We start from the raw sequence: 14,586 nt of genomic DNA, 5'->3' as shown, positions 1-14,586 counted from the left end.
TGTATTTCAATGTTACATGGATGCTTGGTTTGTCTCATCCTCTTGTATTCCTCATTCAGGACTGAGCTACAGCATCACAAATTGTACAGAAATTTCCTGAGGCCACACAGTTTCCCTTTGCTGTCCATATAATGCATGTTTTATATAATCCTGTTAAAAGAGACTGTATTTTATATGAGACACTATAATTTTCTACAAAATAAGTTCCCATTGCCGTGTGGGATAATTTAAAGTTCTGTAAACGTGATCAGTAGCGGCTACTGGAGGGAGTGCTGCCGGGCGTTGACGCAGTGCGGCGGGTAGTAAACTCCGGATAATAGTCGAACGGATGTAAGTATACAAAGAAATAAACAAAACAAATTTTGTTGCACGCGCTGCATCACCAAATGCGATGCAGCACGCTCAATTACATTTGTTTAATTTATTTATTTGTATACTTACCTCTGTTCAGCCCTAAACCGGAGTTTCCTACCCCTCTCCCTGCCCCTCCCCCGCCCTGCATCACCACCCGGCGCGGCACTCCATCCTGGAGCTGCTACTGATCGTGATGACTACTTAAGAAATAACTTTTTAGAATGTTGTTGAATCTTTTTTATTCAAATTTTTCCTATTCACCATAGCATTGGCTGTAGCAAACACTTCTTTTTTCCTTGTTAGGAATGCTCTGCATTCCACTTGTAATCATTTAAATTAAGCATGGGGACATAAAATATGTTTGAACTTGACTGAGAGACCACTGATCAGATTTTTGTCACTTGTGTTTGTCCTGGGACCAAGGGTTCAGAAAACCTCCCTCAGCTGTAATCATATTTTTATCATCTGAAAAGAGCAATCCATATTAAACTCATTTTTAATTGAAGCCTCCGTAATTTTCAATTTTCGCATTCCTTTGGGGCTTTATCTTCATATATTAATTTCTGCTTAGAATTACTACGGAAAGTCATTTGAAACAGCATTTGAAACTTAAAAGTAGCATAGAAAGTCTTACAAAATCCCCTCTCAACTTCACTTACAAGTAAACTGGACTAGGGCAAAACTATCACCATGAAGAGTTTGATTCCCTTAGTGAGTTCTCAATCATTGTAAATCCACATCAATAGTAGACCACTTTCAAAAAGGAACATGATTCAATTTTGCATGCTTATCAAGCATTCTCTTACTATTTATACATAGTATAGTAACTGCTGTCATGAAAGCTTGTAACTAATATGCTGGCCTATTGGTTAATTAGAATCTTAAAATACTGTTTGCAATTTGAATTAAATAATTGTCCTTATCGATTAAATATTTCTGGCTAGCTTTGATGTCAGCAGGATCCCTTCCTTAGGTGTTATCATAGCAATGAGTGCACCTCCTGTACATTCAGAAGACTCAGGCGAAGACACCCTAAGATTTGTAGGTGTAACCTGACTTTGATAATTAGACAATTACTTTGGATTGCATGTTGAGCAGGTCTTTATCAGTTTGAAAAAGAATACAGCAAAAAGTGGAGGTCAGCAGGCAAAATGTTTGGGAAGACCTTCCTAAGGCTGTCAGATCTAGCAGGACACCACACCAGTTTACTTAGAGCACTAGCTTCTATATGCGCGCATTGCTCTTGATGCACAATATAATTTGAGCGCAGGTATTTGAACAGTCAAATGTTCTATCAGTCCCCCATATGCTGGTGCCTGAACCCACTTAACTTCCAGAGTTCCCCACTGAAGGGAACCAGCGGGAGGGTGATACCAAAGGGAGACAAAGACAGGCAGGGCTTTCCTGAGGGAAGGTGAAACTAGAGGAAGGTAAGGGAAATGGGAGCTTTGGTGGAACAAGGCTGGTGGGGGGGAGGATGGGGCTGGAGCAAGCACTGCGCAGGATTATGAAAAGGTATTCAGTGGTAGGGCATTCGAAGTATATAGGATTTCTTTCCCATTAGACTTACAACTGACCATGTACACATAGAATTCCATGAGCATTTAGCGATAGAGGCCTTTTCAAAACTTTTTTTTATATTGCGGGGTGGTTGCCGGGTCCTGGGGAAAGGGAGTGATGTCTGCTAAACAGTGTTCGGCATATGACTGGTTTAACCAACGATAAAACAGTAATGGACCATTTTTGGCTGAAATAAGATGGAGTGGTACTCAAAGGCAATTCTTTGAGTACCAGATGCAGGTAATGCCCCCCTCTAATTTTGTGGAATACTGAGAGAATAACGGAAGCCTAGTAATGATGGGTTACAGGGAACAAGAAAATCTGCCCTGAGGAAGTTCTTATATATGAGGTCGAAACGCGTTAGCTGTGTATTTGGCTGTGTCTTTGGCTGTGTCTTTGGCTGTGTTCATGTTCCTATCTTTATGTGTAAGAAAAGAAGGAATAAAATATAAATTTTCTATGAAACAATATAGATTTTGTGATATCTATTACTATTATTGTGTTGTTGTAACCTCCTTTTGTTGACCTTTTAGTGAATAAATCACATAATATACTTATAACAATAAGTTTACCTGTTTAGGCTCCTCCTTTCTGTGTTTGCCTTTTCATCCTAGAATTTCTATGCCATTTTATAGGAAGGATAAAGAAAATAGCAAGGGAAGAACATGACTGCTGTAAGGAGGTTGGAACCAGAAGTAGTATAAGTGCTGGGTCTGATGGCTCAGTGGACTAATGTGTCCACCGCAGGGGCCTGTGTTCCACCTCATGGTCACAGGTTCATATGCTGGAGGGTACACTCAGCCTTTCATCCATCTGAGGTCGATAAAATGAGAACCATTGAGTTGGGTATCAAGAAACATCAGTTATTCAGCGCCAAGATACCCCAATAGGGGTGAATGTGCGCTTCACAAATACACATGTTATATTTATGTTATAAGTAAGAACTTGATAAAGAGAAAGCACGGATGGATAAGAACAGGCAATGGGGGGATGAGAAGGAAGGTGATATTAAAATATCATCTGGAGACAGTGGACCTGAATGAATACATTCAAGTTGAAATTGCCGATACCAGGGTTAGTGTACCCCATAAGTTATATGAAGTAACACTCCGGATAGATGGGGACATTACTAGAAAAATAAAAGTACTCTTTTGGGAAAAACTATCTAAGAGTTAAGACATCCTTCTGGCTGAAAAAGACTGGCCACCTGAATTTGTCAGGGAGTGCCCACATGGCGAAGAGATCATTATGCCAGCCTTCTCCAATCATATTTCTATTCATAAAAAACTGCACCTATGCAAGGAAATGGGCTCCAGCATTATATAAAAATCATGTGGGATGGGCTGAGGACTCTCCTCACCATAAGATCCAGTTAAAAAATCAACCTACAGCTCAGAGGCAGTATCCAGTTAAGCAAAAAGCTAAAAAACAGGTCAAGGAGATCCTAGATCAACTTGAATACCAAGGGGTAATTGAAACTTGCACCTCGTCCATGAACAATCCTTTGTTTCCTGTACATATTGTCTAGTTTTGGACTACAGACATTTACATTTTGTAGTACAAAATGGACACAGTGCAACACTGATGAATAACATTGTGCCCAAGAAATATAAAACCACATTAGATATTTCAAACGGTTTCTTCTGTCGAAACATTGCACCTGAAAGCCGGTACTTGACTGCTTTCTCAATTATGGGGACACAGAGTCACTTCTGTCATCTCCCCCAGGGATTCAAGAATAGTCCAGGGTTATTTTCAGCCAGAGTAACGGAGTTACTACAAACGTACGATGATGAGGCATTATCTTATGTCGATTACATCTATCTTACAGACGATGACTTGGACAGGCACTTGAACAGGGTGAACACCATAATACTTGGATTCGCCTCTGAAGGGTACAAATTCAACTTTAAAAATTCGAGAACTGCCCATCTTAACATCCTATTTTTAGGATACAAACTTTCAAGGGAAGGCAAAAGCCTGGCAGCAAACTTTTTAGAAAAATGTGCGCTGCTCCAGCCTCCAAAAACGCTGAAAAACTTACAGTTAATTCTAGGCTTCCTGAATTTCGGAAGAACTTGCATTCTAAATTACGCAGAAAGGGTTAAACCGCTCTACGAACTAATCAAACCTGATTTCAAACCTACTAATTGGACTCAAAATCACACTGAAATTTTGCATTCAGTGCAAACAGACATGTTAGCAACAACCCATTTACAGATATGCGTAAACGTACGCAACCTTGTAATCCGAATCATCCCAGGGAGATGAAGGTGAAAAGGTACCAATGGCTTACAAATCACACTTGTACACACAAGCTGAAATGAAATTCACTCCCACAGAAAAAATTCTGACAGCGATTCAAACTGCAGTAGCAAAAGAGAGAGCCCTCGCGCAGGAAAAACGCATAAAGCTCGTTACTCCTGTACCTGCCTTAGAGGCAGTGACAAAAGCGAGCATTCCGAATGCAAAAGCTTTACATCCGAGATGGATAGATTGGGTTAATTCTCTTGCTGCAACCGATGTTGAATACGTTTTTGACCCCTACTTGAAAGCTCAGGAATTTCTACAATACGAACAAGAATATCCTCTGCTCACAGAGATTCTGCCTCTAGAACATTACGGATGTATAATTTATACAGACAGATCAGCACAGCCCGCAATTGGAGGAAAACAAGCTCATAGTGCAGCATGTGCGATTTTCAAAGGTCGCAGGCGCGATGGTAAATTCTGACCTATGGTCACAAAAACTCCATCTTTAGGAGATTGTACTGCTCAGCGAGCGGAACTCCAAGCATTCAAAATGGCGATTGAAAATAGCGATCGCGAATTCCCCGGACTCATAGTGTGTGATTTGCATTACTGCATCCAGTCTTACAATGAATATTTGCAGAACTGGGTTCAAAACAGTTTCAGAGATGCAAAAGGTGGCACAATTAAGTATGAATTGCTTTGGGAACAAGTAGTTATATTACAGAAAGAACCACAAAAGACTCACGTGATCCATACACTGAGTCATCAGCGTGATTGCGTACACGTTGAAGGGAATTCATTGGCTGATTAAGCCGCGAAGGCAGCTGAGCAAACGACTTCCGTAGCTGCAATCACTCGTTCAAAAACACATATAGACGATGAAACAATGCCAGCTGTCAATGCCACAAGCAAAGGTTGCGGTGCAGCGTTACCTCTAAACTATCCACTCAAATATTCATACATAATTGATGCCAACTCCGTTCCCTTTGCTCCAGTCCCTGGAGTGGGGGATAGGGTAATTCAAAACAGGAATCGGAGAGGTGCTTTGATTCAAGAAGCACATATGAGAGAGGGTCTGATACATACATCAAGGGATCTCAAAATCTCTACTAGAGTTAAAAGAGATGTACTGGTGGCCAGGGATGAATGCCCACATTTACGAATTTGGAATTAAGTACGATGTCTGTTACAGAGATCACAGCTTAGAGCGCCGTCAGATTCCTGACTACAGTGTAGCCAGTCCAGTACAGACACCTTTGCTAAATTGCATTAGACTATCCACGCTCTGACGTCGCTATGGAAAAAAGCGGTCCCACAACTATTAGGACAAGATTCATTTGGATGTGGCCTCAGCGCTCGGCTGACGCCCGAACTGTTATAAAAGATTTGCGAGTCTATAGTGGCACATACACAATCGGCACACTACATTCTAACCAGGGTCCTGCGTTTAGCTCTTGAGCTTACAAGGAGGCCATGGCCAGCTTGGGCGTTGCATTGAGGTACTCAAGTCCATTCTATCCTGAGGGAAATTTGGTCGTGGAAAGAAAAAACTGTGACATAAAGCAATCTATCAAAGCTAGGGCATTTGGCTCGGGTGACGGGTGGGTCAAACATCTAATAAGTGTACAACGTAGTCTTAACAATCTGCCAAGAAATTCTCTGGGTGGATTCACTCCATATGAAATCCTTTTTGGTACTAGAATGATGGTCAAAGACCTTGATCGTCATACTTCAGTGGTAGAACAAAAACCCTTTGATATCAAAGTCCGTTTGGCTGTTTTGCAGGACTTAATTGAAACAAGAAGAAGTCCAAGCAACACCATACAGAAGCCAACGACCACTGAAGAAAAACCACCTATCCTAGCAAGACCTGTCTGGGTTCCAAAGATTAGGGATCTGGTCACAGAGAAAATAGCGGATAAGAAGGAATTTGGGCCTTCTTACAGAAAACCAGTACCTGTACTAGCAATCCAGGGTTCAAGAACAGTGTTACTGCCTCCCCTTGCTGGATGAAAGGAGAACCGGTTCGTATCAAATGACCTGGTAAAACCACACCATGTGGCCGATAATAAGTAGTAGGCCCAGTGGACTCCAAAGATGTAGGAGACGACCAAATCTTGCTACTATCCAAGAGGTTCAAACTGAAAGACTCATCACCTTTGAAGATTCTGCAGTGAGAAAAGAAGGACTATGCAACAAAGCCATGGAACTTGTGCCTCTTGAAACCCAAATAACAGTTCGTTAAGAAACTCCAGTCTACAAGGATGTAGCATCTGACTATACAAATATGTCAAAGGAACAAACAGCTCCAGCGATTTCAAATAATCTGGATGCAATACCAACAATTGATAGAACTGCCTCTGGCTATTTCATCAACTTTGATACGTTTTCTGAGGACCCCAGTGAGCCCGAAACAACGCCAGCAAATAAAACTTTCAAGGAACAAATAACAGAACTTTTTCACCAGCTTGCAAATACATATCTGTTTCACCATGGGTTGAATTTTGGATTGTGTTAGATGTACTTTTTCTCCTACTTTTGCTCATTCATGTTTTAGGTTTGGGAAAGCTGATAGATGGAAAATATAGTAAAATGGACACAGCAAGTAAGAACATCAACTTGCTCCTGAAGCCACACAAATCATCTCATCGTGAGCAAAGATACCTGTCGTCAGTAAACATCAAAGCCGTTCCTCTACCAGGAGGTATAGCATGTAAATGTAAATGTAAATGTATCGGCATTTATAGAGCGCACAGCTACTTCCCTGAGGTAGTGTCCCGGCGCTGTACGTATACCGCTTAGGAACCCTTCCTGGGTTTCCCTGTGAGTGTCCACTCCTGGGCACCCCCAGGGTGAAACCAGGCATCCCAGCGCTTTTGGGGCCATTGTGGAGATTAAGCAAGCTATTGCCCAGAGTCGCAGAGTGGGACCCATGATTAGAATAGGCAGCGAGGCGAGAATTATCAGGTCCAAGGAAATTGAGCCCAAGACCCGCCAAGGCGGGTATTGAACCCTGGTCCCGGGCCAGACCTCTGCATCAGGGTCTGCCGCTCTAACCATTTGAGCCACACTTCTCCAGCATGGGACAGAACTGACTGTGACATGTATGGTCCGGTCGAGCTGTTGAAGATTCCACACCAATTTAAGGTTTCCTTGAGTGATTTTTTTTCACCCACTACATTTTCTGATGATTGGGACTTTTAGACTGTTAATAACATGATGACAGATTTAGAAATGTCAGCAAAATGTACAAAACATGAATATTTAGAAGGTTCATCAGATTATGAACACATGTATTGTTTTAATCATTATGGTCACCATTATATGCACAAATCTGCAAATCCTAGAAATGTTTTAACTTATAATCAATGGGAACATTGTCCAACACCACCAAAGGGTAGCTCTAGAACATTTTATTAAAAATGTCCATACTTCTCAGGTTTTAATGTCACAAAACCAGACACATTTTATTTTAAAAATGTTAATAAGACAGGAATGAAAAGTATGTTGACTAATACTAAGCAAATGTATTCTGCTGCCCTTTATGCTCGATTGTCCACATTAGCTTTTGACTTTTGGAAAGACAACATTGAGACAAAAACTGTCTGGGGCACAAAAGACTGGCAGGTGCAAGGTTTAGAAGCCTTATTTAGAGCCTGCATCATCCCAGAACAAATAATGTTTTTAAATGACACTGTTCAACAGACATCTTGTCTTGGCCTTGCTAAGATAAAAGACTTGAATAAACCATCCATACCTAAACCCGCACCTGATAGTAATGGAACTACAGATGAGGAGGTAGACGTGAAATATATTTTACAACAAAACAGAACTAATCCTGATTGGAAAAAATGGTTAATCTGGCCCACAGACACGAATAACTGTCAAGATAGATTTCTGAACAAGACACAAGGGTTTACAATAACTAGGCCAGATCCAAGATATATCCAGAGACAGCATCCAGGGATCATAACAACTTACAGTGTAGGAAAACTGTGCCTTGAGTGGCTAAGAAAATCCGCACTCCCAGATATAAAACAACACTTAACTTTACTTAAAGATGGCATTGATTTGAGAGAATTCTTACTAGGACCCCGCAAACAACGTCATAAACATTTCATATACGCCGGTATTTATGCTGCTTATAATGAAGCATGGAAAGTCAAGCAAATGGAAACTGCAGAACGAATACGAGAAATTGATCGTATTAATTTAGAGAAAGCTCTCTCTGTAGTTGACAATGGGTTAACAACACTGTCATCCAGAATGTATTCTTTGGACAGCATCGTATCCTCTGCCATAGACATAATGGAACAAGACTTGCTCATGTTACAACATTGACAGTCTCAATTGCGTTCTATAATGCTGCTAGGCTGGACATTACAGAACCTTCGTTCAGGCTATGTGCCTTGGCGTCTAATCAACATCACGTCATTGTTTACTGGATTTAACCTTACAGATAAACAAGTCTCTTTGGCACAGAGGGGAGCAGACTATATGGTGCTGAGCATAGAAAAACTGGAAAGATTAACATTAACCATTTCTGAGAAACCAGCAGTTGAATGGATAATACATGGCACCATCACGATACCAGTGATGATTTTCCAGTTTCAGTATTGCTTAACACACATACCAGCAGGCCTGTATGAAAGGTTGGGTAAAGAATACATAAAGTTGACCTGGGATTCACCATACACACATAAATGTTGGAGTGGGGAAAAGGAGGTATTTCTAAGTGGTAAAAATTGCAAAATCACACTGACCGGTACACTTCTATGTCAGGGTATTAATTTACATGGAGCCTGCGATGGTTCTTCGACCAATTTATTATACCACCTGCAGGGTTCCCCGGCAGCAGTGATAGATCCAATTTTTAGGCAGCAATCCAATGGGAGCTACATAATGTTGAATGATCACAGCTGTTGTGGAATGATGCCAGGAATAACCTAACTCGTTAGTGTGGCAGCCAGGGTCACTTAATGTATACAAGTATTGTTTCCTAAAACTAAGACAGACGGGGAGTCACCGCTATGGCCCTCACTGAACATCTCTTCTATACAAATTGATACTTTAAGCAGAATTAAAGCCATTCTTTTACAAAAAAACGTGGCACTGACCTCGTCCAGTAAGACGTATGATCTACAAGTTGCAATGTCCTCTGTAGAGATATATGCCTTATTATCAACAAACTGCCCCACACATTTTGCAGAAATGTTAGGTCGTATCTTAAACATGTCTGATACAAGTGGTATTGTACATGTATTTAAGACGATTTTTTCGGAACTGTTAGCACCCTTTGAAGCAGTCCTATGCATTTTTCCAAACTTCGTGCACTCTGTGTTCGGCGGCCTGCCTCTCATTTTGGGACTCGTAGCAGGGATACTATTTTTGTTCCTTCTGCTCCGATATGGCAAGTCCAGTCACCAGCGATACCCAGATTACCATGTTGTATTGTATTGTATTGTATTGTAGAGGCTCTTCTATAGCGCATGGCTACTCGGGAGCATCCCAGCGCTTAGGACTGACCAAAGGGAAGTGGATTGCAAGGAATGCGGAAGCCCAGACTCTAGATCCTGGGAAACAGAACAGTTTTCAGCTTCTTTCGAAATGCAAGTAAGTGAGGCTCTTGTCGGAGGGATGGAGGAAGGGCATTCCATAACTTAGCCGCATTATACGAAAAAAGACGGCCCCCTGTGCGGGCCCTATTAATCCTGGGAATTGCTAATAGATTTTGCTGATTGGAACGAAGGTTCCTAGATGATTTATAAGGCCTAATCATGTCATCCAGGATGGGGGGACCTCTCCCATAGAGTGTTTCGTGGATCGTACAGAGGGTCTTAAAATGAACCCGCTCCCTCACCGGAAGCCAATGCAGAGCACTCAACGCGGGTCGAGCTGAGGAGCGATAGCTAGCACCCGTAAGTAGCCTCGCTGCAGAGTTCTGGGCAACCTGAAGTTGCCGAATAACCGAGACAGGGGCTCCTAAATAAAGCGCGTTCCCATAGTGCAGCCTAGATAGAATGAGGGACTGGACTATGGTTTTCTTGGCTTTTTCAGGTAGCTGAGGAAGGATTTTGCGGATTGTCTTCAGCAACCCAAAGCAAGTAGCTACTGTCTTCCTTGCCTGGGTTTTGAATGACAGCTCCGCATCCAGCCAAATCCGAGGCTCCTAATCTCGGTCTTTGGAGTGGGCCCGGGCCCCATGCAGGAAGGCCAGAGTGTCAAGTTGTTAAATGTGGCTCGTTTCCCCAGTAGCATCAGCTCAGTTTTTTCCCCGTTCAACTTAAGATGGGATAGGTCCATCCATTTTGCAACTGCTTCCAGGCAGTTGCAAAGGTTGGTCGGAAGGGGCTCTACCTGATTCAAAGAGACAACTAGCTGGGTGTCATCAACGTAGCTTACTAATTGAATTCCAAAGAAGGCCACTACTTCCGCCAGAGGCGCCATGTACACATTAAACAGTGTGGGGCTGAGGGAGGAGCCCTGTGGCACCCCACACTGTAATGGTACTGGAAGCGAACAACTGTTCTCCGAGAAGACCTTAAAAGATCTGTCTCTAAGAAAAGACTCGAGCCACATAAGGGCCTTGCCCATGACCCCGACCCTTCCAAGGCGAGATAGGAGGACACGGTGGTTGACCGTGTCAAAGGCGGCACTGAGGTCCAGGAGGATAATGGCCGCGCTGCCACCAGCGTCCAGAAGAACACTCTCCATGGAGTACACTCTTCTGGCAATGCAGTATTGTGAGCGCATAACACAGATTCTTGGCTTGGCTCGTTTGAGAGATCTGAATACCACATGGTTCCCTTCATTCAGACCAATCTGGCAAGATTGCATCTTACCTGTTCTACGATGCCTGCTTTGTGGAGAGGAATGCGTGTTGGATATTTGTTTAACACTTCCATCAGCACTGCCAACAGATGTTGACGCTTTGCTTGGTTCAGTAACGGCTCATGCACTGTGTTGTCCCCAGCGGCTACCAATCCTGATGACGGCATTCATTGAGGTCTCACCGGCAATACCAGCTGAGGGTGGGATACGTGGACCAACAGGCACACAGGTACCATGTATTGCGAACATTGCTAATGCGACTGACGCTGACGGCGATGCTTCTCATCTATGTACGATTGATCTACTTAATGAAGTAGTTCAACTTTCACCTGCTGTGGTAGACGATTTCTTTGCCAGCTTAGAAGATTTAATGTTTTCTCCTGACAGCGAGAATAACTTTTTTAATTAGCACACAGCGTTCTATCAACTTTGAATTCGACCTTTGTTTTTCAAAACAAAAAACTTCTAACTTTGGAACATTATTTTTCTACGATTTGATTTGACTTTTTTCCCAAAAATTAACTTTGGCACAAAGTAATCGGCTTAAAGTAGAACTATTCTTAGAGAACAAGAATTCTTTGAATACTTCTAGAAACAATATTGGCCTTATCCACAAACCAAAACAGTTTATATATTCTGCTCTGGGATGGTCTCAACCTTTTTTTTTCTCTGTATTTAGAGCCATTTCGTAAGTGTAATTTTTATGAGTCATTCAGTTAGCCTTGCCAATATCATACTTTATGCTTGAATAAAAATCATTTCTTTTAAATGCGTACAGTACAAATGCTCATTTTATGTGTACAACCATTTTCAAAAGCATTTTATGCATTTTTTGGGTGGGATTGTAATCACAAGCTTTGGATATGTTTTAGTGTTTACATTTTAGTAATGTCGAACATAATAAACTGGAGTGGGTGTTGTATAGTATTTTAGGACCCGAGTTTAATTTTCCCGATTCATGCCCTTATATAGGTATAAATCACCATGTCCTTATATAGGCATAGAAATCATTACCATATTTAGACATAGCTCATGCAGTTCAAATACGGCATGGCTACTTCCACTAGTTCGGAAAATCCACAGCGATTTCCTGGAAAACTCGGCTTTAGCAGTTAGGGACTTCCCCTTGCTTGAATATTGATTTGTCCAAGAACTTATGGAGTTTTCAAAGAACTGAGACTCTTTGATTACGTTATTATGTCCACCTTTACGTCAAACTCAGCACCTTCAAGGTATAAATATGCCCACACTTGCCCAAGCAAACACACGGTGGTTTGGAGCAGTTCGACTATCTACTTGCCCGACGCATCTCACTACAGCAAGTGTCGAAGGAAGCCGACCCTCCAGCAGACGCACTGAGAGAGACGCTGTCTTTTCTCCTGCCGAGAAATCCAGCTCCAGTGTTTCCAAGCTCCCCTTGTGGGGTGTTGGGAAATCGAGTCCTGAGACAGAGAGATACCAGACCTCCTTCATTCTAAACCAAGGTACGGAGCTGATTAGACCCTAAGAGAAATCTTGGATAGATTCTTGGCAACAGAATTCTAAACTTATGCTACACCACACTTACTACTTCCCTCGTACTAGACTTAGATTAGGTACATCGGGGTAGGCGTATTTTAGACGCACCAGTTGAGTACTTTTAGTCTTTATTAATTTATGTATGTATTTTATTGCTTAGAAATTATACTATGCTTTTACAGTATTATTTTATAATACTCTTCTTGCTGTACGCATTATACTTTACAGCCAGTATTAGGATTATAGCAGTTCATTTCTTCTACATGAGAAAGAAGACTGTTCAATAAATGCTTTTTATCGAAAACGCCCGCCTTTCTATTTTCTCTGCACCTCTTATGAGACGAAGTATGCACGATTGACTGAGTAAAATATCTATCTATTGTTTCCATGACACTGAAGATCAGTTTTATCTTGGGGAAACGAAGTTGTCATGTTTATGCGGTTGTCAGAAACTAATCCCTTCTTGTGAATTCGAGAAAGTTTCTAGTGACCTCTGAGCTAGCTGGGACTCACAATTAAGTTTAATATATTCAATAGAGACCTAGTAGACATAAGTCCTATGTCACATCAATAGGATATATTATTCCAATGCGCAGAGCCTATTGAAAATATAGGTAATACACTACACTGCCTCCTGAAATGAACAAAGGAGAAAACCCTAGCCGACCACATAGAAATCAGCACAAACCACAGCAAGGAGCTCTTCATCGTTCTGAAGAATGACATCACCCCCTCCCAAGAACTGTGTGACACCCTGGCAGACTTCTTCCAGAATAAGATCTCTTTTATTTACAAAAAATGTAAGCCCAAACTTCTATCGCCGACAGAATCAGTCTGCTCACTCCAACAAACACAAACCCTGAAAATTTCCTCACCCATTCGAACCCTCTCACAACTTAACCCATAATTTCCATCTTGAATGCTGTGCTCTGAGGAGCACTCATGGACCCCTGTCCCCACCACATCTTCAACCTTTGTAGAAAGACAATTGGCGAAAAGCTCAAGAAAGTCCTGAACACCTCCATCACCTCAGCCTCCTTCCATGAGGACTGGAAACACACTGAAGTGAGGCCCCTCCTGAAGAAACCATCTGCCGACCCAGCAGAACCAAAGAACTCCAAGCCCATCTCCCTACTCCCCTTTCCAGCAAACATTCTAGAGAAGCAATCAACCACAACTCACAGAACACCTGGAACACAACAACCTCCTGGGCCCCTCTTAATCCGGATTGCAAACCAACCACAGCAGTGAGACAGCCCTGATCTTAGCCACTGATGACATCAAGGCCCTCCCGGACCGTGACAATCCCCGAGGATTGTCCCTCAACCACACCCTCTTCAACAGGTACATGATCCCATGGCCAACACCGTCAGATTGCACAGACTCAACATCATCTCCAACACCTCCCACACCAGGCTCATCTTTTCACTGTCAGAAGACCCCTCCACTACCAGAGCCAACTTCCACAAATGCACTACGGGAACTGCACTCCTCCTGAAGAGACTACAGACAATACAAAACTCAGCGGCAAGACTCATCCCAGAACTCCCCAGATGGACCCACATCACACCACACCTTAAGAAGTTACACTGGCTCCCATTCCGGAAGAGATGCAAGTTCAAGATGTTAACCCACGCATACAAAGCTCTACACAACAAAGTTGGTGCAGGTTAGTGCTGTAAATCTCTAGACACATGTGTTTCTGGATTTTATCCGTCATCAGTAGAGATCAAAAAACGATTTTACTCTGGGATGGCTGAGCAGGCTGACACAATTCTTACAGGTCTCAGTACCTCTCACAGGTGCATCTCCACAAGCTCGTCAGCTCAATGGCTCAAAGGAGCCTTTTCAAACAGGAAGGGGTGGGAGCACACTGCTAACTTCCCAGCACAGTTCACCCCTAAGCATTATGGTAAATGCAGTTGGTAGTGCACGCATACTTTATATTTTGCTGGAGTGTTCCACCAAAGTTGGTGCAGGTTAGTGCTGTACCTCTCTAGACACATGTGTTTCTGGATTTTATCCGTCAGCAGTAGAGATCAAAAAACGATTTTACTCTGGAGTGGCTGG

Source organism: Lissotriton helveticus, chromosome 11 (genome assembly GCF_964261635.1).
Source record: "Lissotriton helveticus chromosome 11, aLisHel1.1, whole genome shotgun sequence".
Classification (NCBI taxonomy): Eukaryota; Metazoa; Chordata; class Amphibia; order Caudata; family Salamandridae; genus Lissotriton; species Lissotriton helveticus.
This window is presented reverse-complemented; position numbering follows the sequence as displayed.